The 18,489-nt window shown below is 45.8% G+C and overlaps 1 protein-coding gene across 1 annotated transcript in view; it reads left to right on the top strand.

The window, feature by feature from the left end:
* Positions 1 to 247: 247 nt before the first annotated feature.
* The window catches only part of ACCSL (1-aminocyclopropane-1-carboxylate synthase homolog (inactive) like), a 34,576-nt gene continuing 16,334 nt past the window's right edge, over positions 248 to 18,489 (top strand). The window contains exons 1-2 of the mRNA XM_030829243.1: positions 248 to 289; positions 1,003 to 1,155. The gene's annotated coding sequence lies outside the window, so the exon portion shown is untranslated. The remainder of the gene's footprint in view (positions 290 to 1,002; positions 1,156 to 18,489) is intronic.

Raw genomic sequence — 18,489 nt, forward strand, 5'->3', positions numbered from 1 at the left:
TTCCTGTTTCTTAGTGAGTCCTGTAATTTTTAAATTGAAATATGGACATCTAAAATAACATAATGTGGCAACTCTGAAAATCAGATTCTGTCCCTTCACTAGGGTTTGTTATTGTCGCTGTTTGTTTATTTAGTGACTTACGTAGACTGATTTTTTTTTTTTTGAGACGGAGTTTCGCTCTTGTTGCCCAAGCTAGAGTGCAATGGTGTGATCTCAACTCACTGCAACCTCTGCCTCCTGGGTTCAAGCCATTCTCCTGCCTCAGCCTCCCGAGTAGTTGGAATTACAGGTATGTGCTACCACACCCGGCTAATTTTGTATTTTTAGTAGAGACGGGTTTCTCCATGTTGGTCAGGCTGGTCTCAAATTCCCAACCTCAGGTGATCCACCTGCCTCGGCCTCCCAAAGTGCTGGGATTACAGGTGTGAGCCACCACACCCAGCCAACTAATTCTTTAAAGTCTATATTTTTTATCATGTGTGACTCCTGAAGTCTGCTTGTTAGCTTACTGGTCTTCTAATGATTGGACAGCGATTTCCTTAAACGCCTAGATACAATAAGTTTCTCAGCCTTTGCCAAGAGGTATTTTGTGTTCATTGGGTCATGTCTTTAATGCTCTGGCAGACAGTCTACAACTCTGCCTTAGCCTTTACTTCCTTGGGCAGAGGTTCATGGTCAGCCAGAGGAGAGAGATGTGGGCTTTCTTAGATCTTTCATGGGTATGTGCATGCCTCTGAAATGCATGTAGACTTCTAGATTCCCCGAAATAAATGGAGCTTTTCATAGCCCCCTATAGAATCTTCCAGTTCTGTTTTTGCTTTTTAAATCTTGGAGCCTCAGCTTTCTTATCTGTAAAGTAAATGTTCCAGTAAAGGACCAACTGAGTTCCTGTGAAAATCAGGTAGAGAGCTTTGTAGTGAAACCTAGCATTTTGCCTGGCACAGAGTAAGTGCTCATCAAATGTTAATTCCTTTCCCCTCCTCCTTCTTTCCCCTTTTTCAGCCCCACTCAGGGTTAAAGATGGGTGAAGGTTAAAGAGAGGTGAAGAAATGTTTCCAAGGGCACACAACTGGTTAAATGGTGAAGTGCTTTTCTGATTTCAAAGCCCATGCCTCTCCACCATACCAGTGTTTCCCAATAGTGAGATAATTGAAGGTAATATATAGATCATCATTCAACAACTTTGCCTGCATGTTTGTGTGTATGCATAATTTGTACACCAAACCCATGACTTTTTGCTTAGGACAAGGCCTATATATAATAGATATTTAAGCTTAAAAAGTGAGTCAATCTAGGCTGGGTGTGGCGGCTCATGCCTGTAATCCCAGTACTTTGGGAGGCCAAAGCAGGAGGATTACTTGAGGCCAGGAGTGTGAGACCAGTCTGAGCAACAGAGTGAAACTATCTCTACAGGTCTTTTCAAAAAAATTGTCTGGGCATGGTAGCTTGCACCTATAGTCTTAGCTACTTAGGAGGCTAAAAGGAAGATTGCTTGAGCCTAGGATTTTGAGGCTGCAGTAAGCTATGATCATGCCACTGTACTCCTGCTTGGGTGACAGAGCAAGACCCTGTCTCTTAAAAAAAATTGAGTCAATCTAAAATCAGTTATTAAGATAAGTAAAATATGGCACAGGTGGTATATTGTCAGGGCAAAAGCTAAGAGTAGTGGAAGTTGGCATGGCACCACATTCTATCCACAAGCCCTCAATTCTGACATGGGGAGTTAGAGTTGGAGTGGGCAGGAAAGGTTATTTGTACCAACACTGTCCAGTAGAATTTTCTCTGATAATGGAAATGTTTTACTATCTGTGCTGTGCCGTATGGTGGCCACCAGCCACATTTAGCACTTGAAATGTGGCCAATATGATTAAAGAATTAATTTTTACATTTTGAATTTAAACAGCTACATGTGACTAGTAGCTGCTGTGTTGGGACAGCTCAGCTATAAACCAAATTTATTACAGCTCCTCCATGGGTCTGCCAGCATCCTCTAGTCATCCCTGAGTCACCTTCATTAAGCAGAGTGTGTGGCACAGGGAGCCCTTACCCAGGGGTCAGTAGACAAAACTTCTGCAACCAAATCCTGGATTGTGTGACAGAGCAGCCTTGCCCAAGGGACTTAGCCTTGTTTCTTCAGTCTTGTCTGTGCCTTCAGTCCTTGTCTGTAAAATAAGAGTAATGAGAGTAATAATGAGTTCTCCACATATGTCATAGGCTTGTGATGAGGGTCATGTGGAATAATACAGGAGGAATGTTTTGTAAGCCATAAAGTACTAGAAAAATGAGTTAGCTTAAACAATAAGTTTGGAATGGATGAGTCCTTTAGAACAGTTGTGTTCAGGCTGGGCTGGGGTGTGGTGATCCTGTAGGCTTGACCTCCACCCAGAATCCAACCAGTTCTCACTCCCGGGAAGTGATCATGCTGAGCACACTGTCACCACCTCGCCCTGGGGCTATTATGATGTCCTCCTATCTGGCCCTGCCATTGTCCCTCTGCAACAGCATCTTTTCCACACTGTAATCAGAGGGATTCTTTTATGTGCTAAATCAGGTCTAGTCTTCTTCAAAACCCTGCAAAGGCTTCTGGCCTGTCTAGGAGAAAGCCAAGATCCTTCCAGAGGCCTGCAGGTCCCTCCTGTTCTGTCTCTGACCTCATCTCCAAGTACTCCCCTCCAGCCATCCAGCTTCTTGCTGTTCCTTAAACATGAGAAGCCTCGGGGCCTTTGCACTTGCTGTTGCCCCTGACTAGACTGTTCTGCTGGATTTTCTCATGGCTCACCCTTTGCTGCCTTCAGGTAACCTTTGCTCAAATGCTACCTTATCAGAGAGGTTTCTCTGTATACCGTTGGATACCTATGCACCTGCAACAGTGCCTGGTGCAGAGTAGGTGCTCAGTCATTATTGCTGAATGAATGAAGTCCTGGTCAGAATGAATCACTGGCAGCTCATGCAGTGAGGTGGTGCTGAATTGGGAGTTGGCACACTTGCTGGGTGACTTGGACAAGCTATTCACCCTTTCTGGACTTCAGCTGCCCCATCTGCATGTTGAGGCCTAAACAAGGGAGTATGAATAATCTGGAAGATACCTTCTCATTTCAAAGGGTCCATAACCCCAAGTTCCATAGAGCCCCCAATTCTGCTTACATCCTTGCCTGATGGCTTGGCGAGGTTGCCCTCCAGAGGAGCAGTTTGATCTTGGATTGGCTAAGGGATCACTTAGGATAAAGAAGAATGGAATCTAAGCTGGGGTCCCTGGGACAGAACTGAAAGGGCAAAGGGATAACTTTTGTATAACATGAGGTTTTTGGAAGTGACTCCATTGACTTGGGTTCATGTCAAACGGTCAAACCAGAGTCCCCTGGGCCTTGTTTTTATTTTATTTTATTTTATTTTATTTTATTTTATTTTATTTTATTTATGTTTGCTTGTTTCTTTGGTTGATTTTTTTTTTTTTTTTTTTATTATAAAGGGGCTCCCCCTGGTTTTCCTTGCTTGGTGACAGTGGTGACCTGCCTCTCTCTTCCTGGCCTATCAATGTCTACCCCTCTCTCCCTGGGCCCTTTTCTCTCTCCCCAGTAAATCTGAGAACACTAGTAGTGATTCCTCAGGATTCTCCGGCTCAACAAATTTGAGGAGTCTTGACCCATTTCTTTCTCCCCTTCACTACAAAGCCCCTTCTCCCCACCTTTCCCTAAAACCCCAGATTGTAGAGCCCCACTCTCCCTCCTGTTTCTCATGGACACAGGCGTCCAGAAGCCTAGGCCCCCTCCCCTCCATCCCTCCCCGCCTATTCTCCAAGCCCCAGAAGGGGCCGCCTGCTGCTTGGCTATTTTTAGCCCAGGAGCTTTTTCAAGGAGAAAGCAGCACGAGTCCCTGAGCCAACTGCGTCCCTGTGGAAAACCTCCCCTCATGGGGAAAGAATCCGGGGGATTTTTTTGGGATCCTGGCTTGGAGCCTTCAATTTTTGTGTGTCCCTTGCTAATTTATCTGGTTTTTCGTTGTTGATGTATTTTTTTTTTTATAGAAACGAAGGCAACACCAGATTATGAATCAGACATGGACATCACCTCTTGTGTAATTTGTGATCAGCCTGGAGTTTGGGTTTAAAAAAAGTTCTTATCTTGTTTGTGTCAATAGGATGGAAACAACTCAGTGTAATGGAAAACTGGCTGGTCTGGAGGCTGGGGTGGGAGTCAGGGTCAAAATTAATATGACTAACACATCTAACACATGATCACACAAGACTCATTCTCTATGCTTACAATGCTCTTAGGAGGAAGAGACAAGGAGGGTCCTAGTTTTATACATGGGGAAACTGAAACTCAGAGAGGTTAAGCAACATGCCCAAGGCCTCCCAGGAACACACACAAGGCGGGGATTTACACCCCGGATTTGGAAGGCACCTGGCTGTTGTTTCCCTCCATTGGGGTTTAAGTCTCAGCCCTGCCATGTGTTAGTTGTGTGACCCAAGGCAGCCTGCTTCACCTCTTTGAGACTCATGTCCTCCGTAAAATGGGAATGGTACTACTTGGCTTGTGAATGTTTGGGAGGATTCCATAAGATAATGTGTATAAAGAGCTCAGGACAGAGAATAAACGTTCACACGTCATCCTGCCCCCTGCCGTCCCTTCCAGGGAGGCTCCTGGATCGCATCAGTTCCTGAAGACCCAGGTGTCGGTCCGGCTCCCCCAGGGTGTCTGTTGAGGTTCCTGCACCTTGTTTTTCTTGTCTTTGAAGTTTTCCTTTCCTGTGGCCTTAGAACTTCTGAGATCTGGATGGTATTGATTTTTGAAGATGCTCATTTTTCCTAGGAGGAAAAGTGTCTGAAGGAAAACAAAAGAAAGCATCAAGACAGAGACTCCATGGGCTGGAATCTTAGCTTTCCCACTGGGTGGGAATGGAAATGCAATATATTTATTGGAGGAAACACCTGCGATGGATGAAAGAGAGGGAGCAGGAGGAGGTAGGAGGGCCTTCAGACTGTGTGACCCAGGGAGAGAAGAGAGAAGGATGGGGATTGAGGTAGGAAGAGTCTTACACTGCCACACACTTCCAAGAAAGTTTCAGTCAGGCTGATGGGGAGTCCTTGAGCCACAGTAGACCGATGGAAGAATTCACGTCTCCTAGGAAGAGGCTTGTGCTAGTGCCTTGGCCGTGCTCGTTTATTGGTTGGGGGCAGCCCTGGGGGAGACACGGCCTCAGTGTGGTGGTGGTGGTGGATGCAGGTGGACAGTGGCGGGGGCTGTCAGTCAATTAAGCTCCCCCCAGCAGGAGATCCGAGGTGCGTGTTTCACGGCCACCACATTCACTTACTCAGAGGCAACCTTGGGAAATTCCCTCAAGCTCTCTGAACCTCAGAGTCAGCATCGGTGAAGTGGGGCTGATTATCATAGTATCTGGGTCTGAGGGTTTTATTTCAAATTTCTATTGCTGTGTGACAAACTGTCCTCATACTTAGTGGCTTAAGACTACAATAATGTATTATTTCTCACAATTCTGTTGGTGAATGGGACTCAGTTAGGGGTACTTCCGCTTCACATGGCATTGCCAAGGTTGCTTATGTGGCTGCAATCTAATGGGTGCTTTGCTGGGGCTGGGATGTGCAAGATGCCTCACCCTCCAGGGTCTCTCTCCACATGGCCTCTCATCACTCTGCAGTCTGAGCTTCTCTGCAGCGTGGTGCTGGCTTCTGGACCACCCACTGCACTTGTCGAGCTCTGCATGCATGGCTCTTGTTCATGTCCTGCTGACTGAAGCAAGTCACATGGCCAAATCCAGAGTCCATGTGCAAGGGCATGAATACCAGAAGGTATTATTCGCCGTGGGTCAGCAATGGTCCAGGCAGCTGCAGGGTGCAGGGAGGGGGATGAAATAACATTGCCAAGTGCTCAGCACAATGTCTGGGGTGCCTCAATGCACCCAATAACCTGGGGCTGGGGCATGATGAAATTGCTCTCTGGAAGGCTCGAGGCATTAAATAAGCACTCCTAGTTCTGGGAAAACATAGCAGAGTGGACTGGAGTGGGGAGCGGGGGGATACGTGGGCATTGTCCCCACTCAAGAATTCCTATGAAGAAGGGAAGTGGTGGAGACCAGCTCTGCAGGTCCAGGTTTGAGGGAGACCTAGGTCAACAGAAGCCCAGTAGGTCAGAATGGGCCTTTCAGAATCAAGGAAAAGCCCTCCTGCCAAGAATTTTCCCGGTGGGAAGGAACTCACAAATGTGGTATGACTAAGAGGAAAAGTCCCATAGAAACTCTCAGCTCATCATCTCTGAGAGGCTCCCCCGAGGGAGACGCGGGTGGAGACTTCTCTCCAGAGCTCAAGCCTTCCTGGCGACAGTGGGAGGAGTCGGCAGCAGCTCCCTCCAAAATGTTTCTTGTATCAGCCTCAGTCTCAGAAGACTGGTGAGTGCACGGTGGAGTAAGGCTCAACAAAAGTTAGTAATGAAAGAATGAAAGTTTAAATGGTCAGGTGGAGGAACAGTCGGGTTTGGTGGATGGCAGGATGGAATTTGGAAGGGAGAGGCTCAAATTTATATTTGTTATTTCACATAACCTCTTGAGCCCTCCTCCCTGACCTTCCTTCACAGAGGAGAAACTGAAGCCCAGAGATGCTTAGTAACTCACCCGTGGCCACGTGGTTTGCCTGGCCACGTGGTCTGTAAGTGGCTGAGCTGGGACTTGAACTTGTGGCTTGAACCCTGGGCTCTTGACAAAAACTCCATATCAGACCACAACACACCATACCATACCTCCTGAAGAGAAAGGAGCTTCTTAGGGAATCCTGGCAAACAGGCCCAGAAAATGAGCGGATGAATTTAGTGCCTGCCAAAGCCAGATAGCAACCCCTTCCCAGCCAGGGAACCAGGCCATTGACACGGCCACCACTGCTGTCTCCAGCCTCCTCACCCCCAGCATGCCCAGGGCTGAGGTCATTTGGTCTCCCCCACAGCACCAGAGTTCTTGAAGGGGGTCCCTCAGATTTGAAATGTGGGTGACAGTGGTAGATAGTGTCAATGGAAAATGAAACAAACCCTTTTCTTTGTGTCCCAAGCAGGATACCAAGTCCTGAGCAGGGGGAGAAATGGGTCACTGGAACAAACTCCTCTTTGACAGCTGAAGCAGGAAGACCTTGTCTGGGGGGAGAGTAAACAGAAAGGGCCCAGAAAAGACTGACTTCACTGAGCCGCAGCTCTGGCAAGGAAAACAGCTTATTCATATTTGAAGAGGTATTGGATGCTGGTGGCATCCTAAGTGCTGGAAGGAAGGGAGACATCTGAGCAAAGTAATGAGATGCAGGAGCCCGAGAAAGAAGACATTGGCAGAAGGGATGGGGATGGGGGCAGTGGGTGGGAAGGAAAGGAACTGGAGGGAGAGGGGTCAAGGCTAGCCGGGCTTGGGCTGTCATTGTGCAGCCATTTCAGTGGCAGCCCATTTGGTTTGCCTGGAATATGATTCTCCATCTTTGGGGGCGTCTGATGAAAGCTATGGTCATTATCATCCCCCTAACACCACATGTACATGCAGATACAATTTAGGGTGGGGGCCCACCCACACCCCCTCTGGGACTGTGGGTCTTCATGAGCAGTGTGTATCCCATAGCTCACCCCAGAGACTGGGTCAGCGAGGTACAGGTGGGACTTGGCATTTGTTTTTGGAAAAAAGCTTCCCAGTGATTTTGACATGGCCCCTGGTTGAGCATATTGCTCTGGGGCTCCAGGAAACCCAGATGAAGACCTTAGCTTTTGAGGAGCAAGGATGCTCTATTAGTCTGTTCTCATGCTGCTGATAAAGACATACCTGAAACTGAGTAATTTATAAAGAAAAAGAGTTTTAATGGACTCACAGTTCCACATGGCTGAGGAGGCCTCACAATCATGGTGGAAGGCAAAAAGTATGTCTTACATGGCGGCAAGCAAGAGAGAGAGCTTGTGCAGGGAAATTCCCCTTCATAAAACCATCAGATCTCATGAGACTTATTCACTATCATGAGAACAGCATGGGAAAGACCCATCCCCATGATTCAATTACCTCCCACCGGGTGTCTCCTATGATGTGGAAATTGTGGGAGCTGCAACTCAAGATGAGATTTGGGTGGGGACATACCCGAACCATATCAGATGCTTCATTCTAGCAATGAGAACAAGTGAATTTTAAGTCAGGGAATGAACCTCACAGAGTCCCAGGCATCCTGAGTGGTTTGGGGGCCTCCAGCCAGCTCCACAAGGCAGTGAGTAACTCACACAGTGGCTTTAGAGCGTCTGTATTGTCTTCCCATCATGCTCGTATGAAAGCCAAAGTGGCTATCCAGGTTTACGAAACCTTGCAGATCCATTTCTCAACTACAGCAAATACACTCTCTCATCCCAGGGCCTTTGCACTTGGCGCTCCCTCTGCCTGGAACATTCTTCCTTCCCCCAGAGATCCATGTGGGTTGCTCCTTTGCTTTCTGTGGGTCTTTGCCCAACTACCCTACCTAAATAGCCCCTCCTCTTGCTCTCAATCCCCTACCCAACTTGAGTTTTCTTCACAGCACTTACCCAATTATATTATACTTATTTATATATGTTGCTCATTTTCTGTCACCTGCTTTAGGTAAACTGCAAGAGGGTTGTGTCTGTCTTGTTGCCGTCTCTCTTGCCAGCACCTAGAGCAGTGTCTAGCCTATGGCAGTTGCTCAATAAATACTTGTTGAGTGAATGAATAATGCTAATTCCCTCCTCTCTGTTGTGCAACAGGACACAGATGTCATTTTCAACTGTGGTTAAAAATTCCCTGGAAAGCAGAGAGCTGGTTTTTGGATCTGTTTTCCCATGTAAACAGTAAACAAGCAAACAAAAAGCAGCTACTTGGCATCTACTGTATGCTCAGCCACCATGGGCTTAAGGGAGAAAGAAGCCGAGTAAAGCATTAGTCCCTGTCTTCAAGATCTTCACAGTCTGTTTGGGTGTGAGTGCTAAGGCCAGAGAATACCTGGGAGACATTAGAACCATAAAGAATAGCTGAAGGGGCAGGGCACGCTGGCTCAGGCCTGTAATCTCAGCACTTTGGGAGGGCGAGGCAGGCAGATCACTTGAGGCCAGGAGTTCAAGACCAGCCTGGCCAACATGGTGAAACCCTGTCTCTACTAAAAATACAAAAATTAGCCAGGCATGGTGGTGCATGCCTGTAGTCCCAGTTACTCAAGTGGCTGAGGCAGGAGAATTGCTCGAACCTGGAAGTTGGAGGTTGCAGTGAGCCGAGATCACACCATTGCACTCCAGCCTGGGCCATAGAGTGAGACTCTGTGTCAAAAAAAAAAGAAAAAGGGCTGGGTGTGGTGGCTCACACCTGTAATACCAGCACTTTGGGAGGCACAGATGGGTGGATCGTGAGGTCAGAAGATCGAGACTATCCTGGCTAACACAGTGAAACCCCGTCTCTACTAAAAATACAAAAAAATAGCCAGGCGTGGTGGCGGGTGCCTGTAGTCCCAGCTACTCAGGAGGCTGAGGCAGGAGAATGGCGTGAACCCAGGAGGCAGAGCTTGCAGTCAGCAGAGATCGAGCCACTGCAGTCCAGCCTGGGTGACAAAGCGAGACACCATCTCAAAATAGAAAAAGAAAAGAAGGAAGGAAGAAAGAAAGAAAGAAAGAAGACAAAAAAAGAATAGTTGAAGTTCCGAGGGGGCTGGAGCAGTCAGGGAACTTTTCTGGAGAAGGGGAGACCGTCAGTGCCCTTTGAAGAACAGGCCCTGCAGTGTAAGTGGTTTGAGCCAGACTGTTCCCCAGAGGGCAACCAGGTAGCAACCAACTGGGTAACTGGTCTTTGGCCCCCGCTGGAGGAAAGTGGGCAAGAGCCATTAGGACCCCGACATGGTGACCTTCCTTCTCCCCAGGATGCCCACTCCAGGTCACCTCATGCAACCTAGAGACCAGGCCAGACCTAATGGAATTGTTAGGATCCTGTCACTGTGGCCCAGGAATCTGTGAAGAGAACACCCTGGGCCTGGATTCAGACAGGCCTGCAGTCAGGCCCAAGCAAGTAGCATGAACTTGGACAAGATTGAGGAACCTCGCCGGGCCTCAGTTTTGTTACCTATGAAATGGGGCCAAGGACACTTTCCTCATTGAATTGTTGGGAAGCCCGTTATTTGGAACCCAGGGCCCAGTATTACAGATTCCCAGGTTCTATGCCAGATGCTGTGGCACACACCTACAATCCCAGCATTTTAGGAGGCCAAGGTAGGTGGATCACTTGAGGCCAGGAGTTTGAGACCAGCCTGGCCCACATGGCAAAACCCTGTCTCTACAAAAAATACAAAAATTGCCCTTGTGTGGTGGTGCACACATGTCATCCCAGCTACTTGGGAGGCTGAGGCAGGAGAATCACTTGAACGCCGGGGGCAGGATGCAGTGAGTCAGGATCGCGCCACTGCACTCCAGCCTGGGTGACAGAGCAAGACACCATCTCAAAAAAAAAAAAAAAAAAAAAAAAGATTCCCAGGTTCTGGCATGGACGGGGCAGGGTCTTCAGGGTCTTGCCAGGCAGGTTCCTCTACCTCTCTCTGGACCACAGTTTCATTGATGGGTTGGGGACTTTTGCAGTCTCTTCCCACTGGCCCGCACCTCTGTGCCCTCCAGGCTGCTGTCTCCAAAGTGAGTTTGTATGTGGCCAGTGACCACTTAGAAGCCCAGGGAACTGAAGTCAAGGGAGCAAAGGTTATACAATCTGGAGGGAAGGGGAGAGCTGAGGGCAGCTGGGTCAGTGTCTCTGGAAGAGGAAGTCTTCTCCTTTCCCCATCTCCCACTGCCTACCTCCACCTTTCCCCAACCTTGGAACCTACAGGCCTTCTAAATTAGGCCATGCCAGATGCTGCACTTGGAATTTGTTTGCTTTGGGAGCAGAGATGCCAAAGGGGTGGTAGCAGGAACAGCCGTATTTGCCAATTCTGGATTCTAATCCTATCACTAGATTCTGGTTGTGACAGTGACTAAGGTACCCAACCTCTCTGAGCCCTGAGTCCTGTCTGTAAAACAGAAATACTAAGAGATCCCAAGAGCCACCAGCGGTTGCAGTGAGTCAGAAAAGAGATGCAACTGCCTGCTGCTAGCGGCAACTGCAGGCTGGAGCCCAGCAGTCGGCTGTCTCTGTTGACTCCCAGCCTTCCTGAGGTCACGCACGCGTGGATGAGGCGCTGGCTGCTCCTTGCCTGGCCTCTGCTATACTCCTCTCACCTGCCGCTTCTCCGAGTCTGCAGTGCTGGCTGGCCTGAGTTTTCTGCTCTAGGCAAGAAAATAAGGGTTTAGCGACCCCTCTTGGCAAATCCATGTTACAGCTGCTGTAGTCAGGGTGCCCAGATCAGAGAGGCTCCCAGGCATGTCAAGTTGTGGAAAAGCCAGGAGGTTGTGTAAAGTGAAGTTTTTCCACTGGGTAAATCTTCACTCTACTGTCAACATTCACCAGGTGCCTGCAACTGATTGATTTCTTCATTCTTGTCTTCAGTCATTGAAAGATTAGTTAGAAATGAATATTCAACAAACATTAACTAAAAACTCCCTGTGTGCCTTGGAACTATGGTAGAACGTGAATAGCGTACAGACCAGAAGGGGGCCCAGACCTTAGAAAACTGCATTATGGTATCCATCCATCCATCCATCCATCCATCCATCCATCCATCCACTTGGTCATTCATTTATTCATTCACGGACATTATTGAGCTCTTCCGTGGGCCAAGCACCCTTCTTTGCGCTTAAGAAATATCAGTAAACAAAACAATTGAAGACCTCTGCCCTCATGGAGTTTACCTTCTAGAGAAGGGGACTGAAAATAAACGATGCATGTAATAAGTGAGTACATTATATAGTATGCTTGAAGGGGAAAAGTGCTATAAAAATGAAAGGTGCGATGGAGGTGAGGGAACTGCCGTGTGGTGAGCATGAGGAGCGGGTTGTGCAATTAAATAGGTGGTCATAGCAGGACTCTGGGAGAAGGTGAGCTTTGAGCAAAGCCTTGAAGGAGATGAGGGAGTGAGCCAAGCAGGTATCTGAGGACAGAGTAGCCCAGACGCTGGATTCACACTAGAGCCAAGACTCTAAAGTACTGCCTACCTGTTGTGTTTTATACAGAGGGCATGAACAAAGTATGTGGGAACATAGGCATGGGTCCCTTTATCTGCCTGAGGAGTTAGGGAGGAAGGCTCCTTGGAGGAGGTGATAAGAGAGCTTAGACTTGAAGTATAAGCAGGAATCCACAGAGTGGGCAAGGCTCTGACAGGGCTTTCCAGTGGAGAGGCAGCATGTGCAAAGGCCCAGGGGAACAAGAAATCCTGGTGTGCTGGGAGAGTTAAGGAGGCTCAACGATTTGGGTTGTTAGAGGCTAGAGTTAGAGGGTAGAGTGAGGGGGAGAGGAATGCAAAGGATGGGAGTAGGGAGCTAGATGTGACTGATTATTCCGAAGCTCTATTTGCGACACCGAAGAGCTTGCAAACGATGGCTACGGGGCTGAAATCAACGGGCAAAATGACTTTGCTTGGCTGGCCTTACTTTTTAAAAAATTTTGAATGTCTATTGGAGGAATAGGCAGGCTGCCATTAGGCTATGTCCTCCCCAACCTCTCCCTTTTCCTCAAGTCAGCATTGTACATGTGTCGCCACTGTGTCCCTGAAGGTATTTGAATTTGCAGTCTCTGTAAGGTGAAAGGGAACTGTCGGAGGATCTTGAGCAAAGGAAATAGGTGACCAGACTTTCCCACTGGAATGTTTATTCTGGGGCTCCTTCAAGTCAGGGGATTGTTTTCTTCATTTTGATGTTCCCAGGGTCTAAGACGATACTTGGTATCTAATAGGTGCCCAGTGGATTGTTTTTAGTTTTGTTTTTAATGAATGGGGAATGAATAAACAAATGACAGAGGAGATGGGCTCCCAGTGCAGGCCAGGATGGGGGATATGTGAAGTCTTGCCCTCTGGGGTAAGGTGCCTGCCCACAGCTAATGCTTCCTTTAGGTGTGGAATCTACTATGGCACTGTCTTTCCAAGAGTCTTCCAGAATCACCTGTCATGCTTGTTTTAAAAAGCAGATTCCTTCTACTCAGCCATAAAAAAGGAATGAATTAATGGCAATCACAGCAACCTGAATGAGATTGGAGACTGTTATTCTAAGTGAAGTAACTCAGGAATGGAAAACCAAGCATTGTATGTTCTCACTCATAAGTGGGTGGTAAGCTATGAGGATGCAAAAGCATAAAAATGACACAATTGATTTTGGGGACTCAGGGGGAAAGGATGGGAAGGGGGTGAGAGATAAAAGACTATAAATTGGGTTCAGTATATACTGCTTGGGTGATGGGTGCACCAAAGTCTCACAAATCATCATTAAAGAACTTACTCATGTAACCAAACACAGCCTGTTTCCCAAAAACCTATGGAAATAAAAAACAAAAATAAATAAAATGCAGATTCCTGGGTTCAGTTATACACCTACTGAATTGGAATCCTACTGATGTGGAGCCCAGGCATCTGTATGTTAAACAAGCACTCATCAAAGTTTGCAAAGAGGCACAAGGCAGAGTATTCTGGGGCTACAGGCTGCTTTGGGCCTTGCTTCTGTGTAGACCCCTAGAGAAAGCAGCACAGCAGCTAGCTGCCCAGGGCAAGCCTGGCAAGCCCACAGCATATAGTCATGGGCGGTTCCACCTGCCCTATCACTTTAGCATATCTGCTCCCGTCTAGTCCTCACACCACCCTCGGGGAGATAGGTTTCATCACCCCCATCTTTAACAAGGAGAAACTGAAAACCAGAAAGGCTAGGTGGGTTTGCCAAGGCCACACAGGCAGAGGGGCCTGGGCAGATTGGGATCCAGCCCTCCTGCGTCTCCTTCCTGATCTTTCTTGCCAAGTTGTCTTTTCTGCCCTGGGTTAACCCATTTCAGCTTGTTCTCAAATCATGACCTCCTCAGATACGGGGAAAAGTCAGTAGCTCATTTGTGTTTTAATTGGGAATCCCTTGCTCTAGTAGTTCTCAGTAGTTAGTAAGTATTAGAATCACCTGCTGATCTTGATGAGCACGCAGGCCCAGGCCTAGCCTACTTCAAAGAGCCTGGTCCTGTAGCACTTCATTAGTTCTCCAGGTGATGCCAATACCCTCCAAAGTCTGAGAACCATGGCTTCAATGAGTGGTTCTCCCTGGGTGGGCGTTGCAAAGCCTTTTCTCTGTAATGGGCCAAAGAAAGCCCACTTTAGGTAATTGGGAATTCCTGGGGAAGATCACACTGGATGGGAAAAGGTGGATCTTATTATTACCTCTAAAGTTACCTTGTGCCTACAAGCAGAACGTGCAGGCCACAGTGGTAAACACATTCAGTGAGGAGGGCAGCAGAGCAGGTCCCTGAGAACTGACAGTCAAGGATGGTTTGCTCAGTCAGGTTCTAGGCCGGAGAAAAGAAGAGTGAAAACAGATACAGAGGTAAGTGCTGGTGGCAGGGTAGTGTGAGCTGTGGGATGTAGAGTGAGAGAGGTGCTTTGCACCCGGTGATGCCTAGGGCTCCTGGGCCTCCAGTGAGGTAGGGTCCCTCATGGACTTAGGTGTCTCATGGATACCCAAAAGTGAATGCCAAGCTTTGAGAGTATGTGCACCCTTCCGGGGAGAAGTCTTAAGGAGGGATGTTTATAAGGGCAATGGGGCCTGAGGTTCACCAACTTGGGTTTGAAGCTCCCCTTTCCATGTCCTACTTGTGCCATCTTGTGTGATTCATTGAGCCTCTGTTTTCTCACCTGTAAAGTGAGTCTAATGATGGTACCCTCCTAATAGAACTGTTTTGAGAATTAAATAACATACATAAGGAACCTAGACCAGGGCCTGACTTGAGGCAGTGCTCATGTAATGTTTTAGCTGTCTTTGGTAATATTGTGGTTCAGAGAATTCTATGTCCCCCATGAATAGTTTACATCATTCATAATCATTCAGGTCATATCTGGGGACCTTGCTAAATTCAATGGACTGTAATGAATTATGTCCTTAACTGTGTCATCTGAAAGTTGGGAATAATTCTTACCTCACAGCAGTTGTTAGGGCTAAGTGAAAATGAAACTACTTGAATGGGTCAGCTAGGTAGCCATTAGGCTCGCTTGTTAGCTAAGTGACCAGCCTTTTCTTCCAGGTTACTAATTTTCTTTTTAGCTATATCTAATTGCCTGCTAAACCCTTTTGTTGAGGTTTTCCATTTTTGGTCCTTATATTTGAACCTCTAGGATAGGTTGAAAATGCTATTCTAGTGTTTACCAAAGTCTGACCTATGTGTATATGCAACATAGACATAGCTGTGTTCCAATAAAACTTTATAAAAACATGAGATGGGCCCCATTCTACAGCTATGTTAAACTCTTGTAGATCTTCCTTTAATTCTCTTGTGTTTTCCAGATGTATAGTAGTAGTCTGCAGATAGTGATAGTTCAAATTCCCTTTTCTGACTCAAATTTCTTACCTTGGCTAATATTCTTGGCTGAGACTGCTGGTACAATGTTAAGATATTTAGCAGAGACAATAGGTAGGCCTTATCTTGTTTATGAGAATCCCTCCATTGTTTCCCAATTGTGTCAGAGGCTGGCTTTTTAGCTGAGAGATGTTTCATGTTAAATAGGCACCATTCATTTAAATAAGTTGTCTGAATAAAGAATGGGTGCTGAATTTCATCAGGTATCTTTTTAGCATCTATAGATAAATTGATTTTTTGAAACTCCCGAGGATCTATTAATGAAAAGTTGATATAAATAATATTATTAAACTAGTCTTACATTCTCATATAACCCCACTTGGTCAAAAGGCTATTTTATGGTGCCATTGGATTCCATTTGCTGAATGCTATTCAGCTTTTAAGATATTGATAATCTACTCATAGGTGAAATTCATCCATAGTTCATTAAACTTCATCAAATCTTTATCACTATTTATTTAACTATAAAATATAGGGTTTTTCTTCTCTAAAACAATTTAAATAGCATTGGAGTAATATACTCCTTTAAATATATGATAGAATTCACCTGTGAGACAGTCTGGGCCAGATACTTGCTTAGGGAGTTAGCTCTTTTCTAACTTCTATGGGAACTGATTTGTTTAGATTTTATTTCTCTTCTGGGATTAGGACTAATAAATTCAGTTTTTATACTAAATTGTCCACTTCATCCAGATTGAAGTGTAGCCATGGAACTATTCAAAATAGTCTTTAGTCCTTATTTCTCTGTACATGCTTTCTCCTGTTATTTTTATTTTTATTTTTTTTTTGGTAGAGATGAGATCTCACTATGTTGATAAGGCTGGTCTCCAACTCCTGGCCTCAAGCCATTCTCTTGCCTCAGCCTCCCAAATGTTTGGATTACAAGTGTGAGTCGCCATGCCTAGCCTTCCTGGTTGTTTTTTATTGTTGTTGTTGTTTTCTTTTTTTTTCTTTTTTTTTTAATTAGCTTGTCTTTTTTGGAACTAGTTCACTTTTTTCTACTATAAAATAATTATGCAAATATCCTGTGTAAATCTGGGGCCCAACCCCATCCTGGTCTTTCCACTGGAAAGGCTAGCATTTAAAATAAAGTTGTTGACTGGGTGCAGTGGCTCACACCTCTAATCCCAACACTTTGGGAGGCTGAGGTGGGCAAATCACTTGAGCCCAGGAGATTGAAATTGGCCTGGGCAACAAGGTGAGACCTGGTCTCTACAAAAAAATACAACAAAATTAGCTGGGCATGGTGGTGTGTGCCTGTGATACCAGCTACTCGGGAGGCTGAGGTGGGAGGATTGCTTGAGCCTGGGAAGTTGAAGCTGCAGTGAGCTGTGATTGCACCATTGCACTCCAGTCTCGGTGACAGAGTCACACCCTGTCTCAAAAATAAACGTATTTAGCTATTTATATTCTAGCAGAGACTTAGTTCGCTATAGCTACATTTTAAATCTATTTAAGTCTAATAAGATTCATAAGTATACCGTTTGAGCTTGGACAAATGGCTATCACCATCTACCTACCACTCCATCAAATAGAGATCACCTCCATTTCCCTAGAAAAGTTCCTTGGGCCCCAGTGCAGTCAGTTTCCTACACCCCTCCCCTGGCAGCCACTAGTCTGAGGAATTGGTACTGCCTGTGGAAATATTGATCCTGTGATGTCACAAGATTCTAAGTGGAGTTATTTTCTTTCAGTACATTGAAAATGACATCCCACTGTCTTCAGGTTTCCACTGTTGATGAAGTTAGCTTTTGATCTGTTATTCCTTGAAAGGTACATTTTTTTTCCTGGATTCCTTTTGAGATGTTATCTTTGTCTTGTTTTTTGTAGTTTCACTATATAGTGTAGATTTCCTTATCCTAGTTAGCATTTGGGCTTCTTGAATCCATGCTTTGATGTCTAACTATCTAGCACCGAAGATACAGCTTATTCAAATGATTTTTGTCCCATTTTCTCTTCTTTTGGGACTCCAAAAAAATACATATGTGTGTGTATTAGATTTTTTCATATTCTCTTACTTTCTCTTGTCTTCATGCCTTATTCCAGAAAGCTTCTTCAGCCTCTTCTTCCATGTTAGTAATTTTATCTTTAGAGGTTTTAAATTTTTGGTCCTTATATTGTAACTCTGGGGATCTCCTGTTTTCCTTCAAATCTGTTATTTTAATAAATTTTAATTTTCTTTCCATTTTTAAACTTGGATTTTATCTCCTTCAACAGAAAAGCAATTATTTTATAATTACTCCCAATAGCTGGAGACCGGTTGGTCTTTCTCTTGTCTGTGCTGGTGGTTTTAGGTCATGCTGTTTATTCATGTACCTGATTTTCTATATGCTGGACACAATATTTTAAAAATGCTTTGAGAAATGTACTCTATGGTAGCAGCTTCCAGAGTGTTTGCTCGCTTCTACCTGGAATTTTGAGTCACCAAAATACAGTATGATTTAACCCAATCTCAGAACTTGAGACTTTCTGGGTATTATATGACATGAAGCCAGGCTGGAGTTCATGCAAGGACTGGTTTTCTACTAGTTCACTCTGCTTCCTAGGGCTAAAATGGGAGGCTTGGGGTTTAAATCCTGGCTCTAATGTGAGACCCTAGAAGGTACTTATCTTCACTGGGCTTCAGTTTCATCACATTCTTCTCATCTTACATACGGAGAAACTGATGCCCAGACAGGGGAAGTAATTCTTCCAACATCCTACAGTTAGTGAGCAGCAATTATAGAATAGAGCCTAGGCCTGTCAAGGGTACTTCTACCTGAGCTTTCAATTTTGCACCTTGTATTTAGGGATCTGTATCCCTAAATACCTTGCTTCCCCCTACATGCACATGAGACGATTCTGCAATCCCTATCATACTTGCCATACCCAGAAGGAAGAATCTGAATTAGGTGAGAGTACTGAGACACCAAAGGAGGCTGGTGTATGGCAAGAAGAAGGAAGGCTGGAAGGCCAAGGCAGAGTTATAAGGGCTTGTAGGGCACTAGAAAAAGTGATATTAGAAGTATCCTTGTGTAAACA

Source organism: Nomascus leucogenys, chromosome 15, assembly GCF_006542625.1.
Source record: "Nomascus leucogenys isolate Asia chromosome 15, Asia_NLE_v1, whole genome shotgun sequence".
In the NCBI taxonomy this organism is placed as follows: Eukaryota; Metazoa; Chordata; class Mammalia; order Primates; family Hylobatidae; genus Nomascus; species Nomascus leucogenys.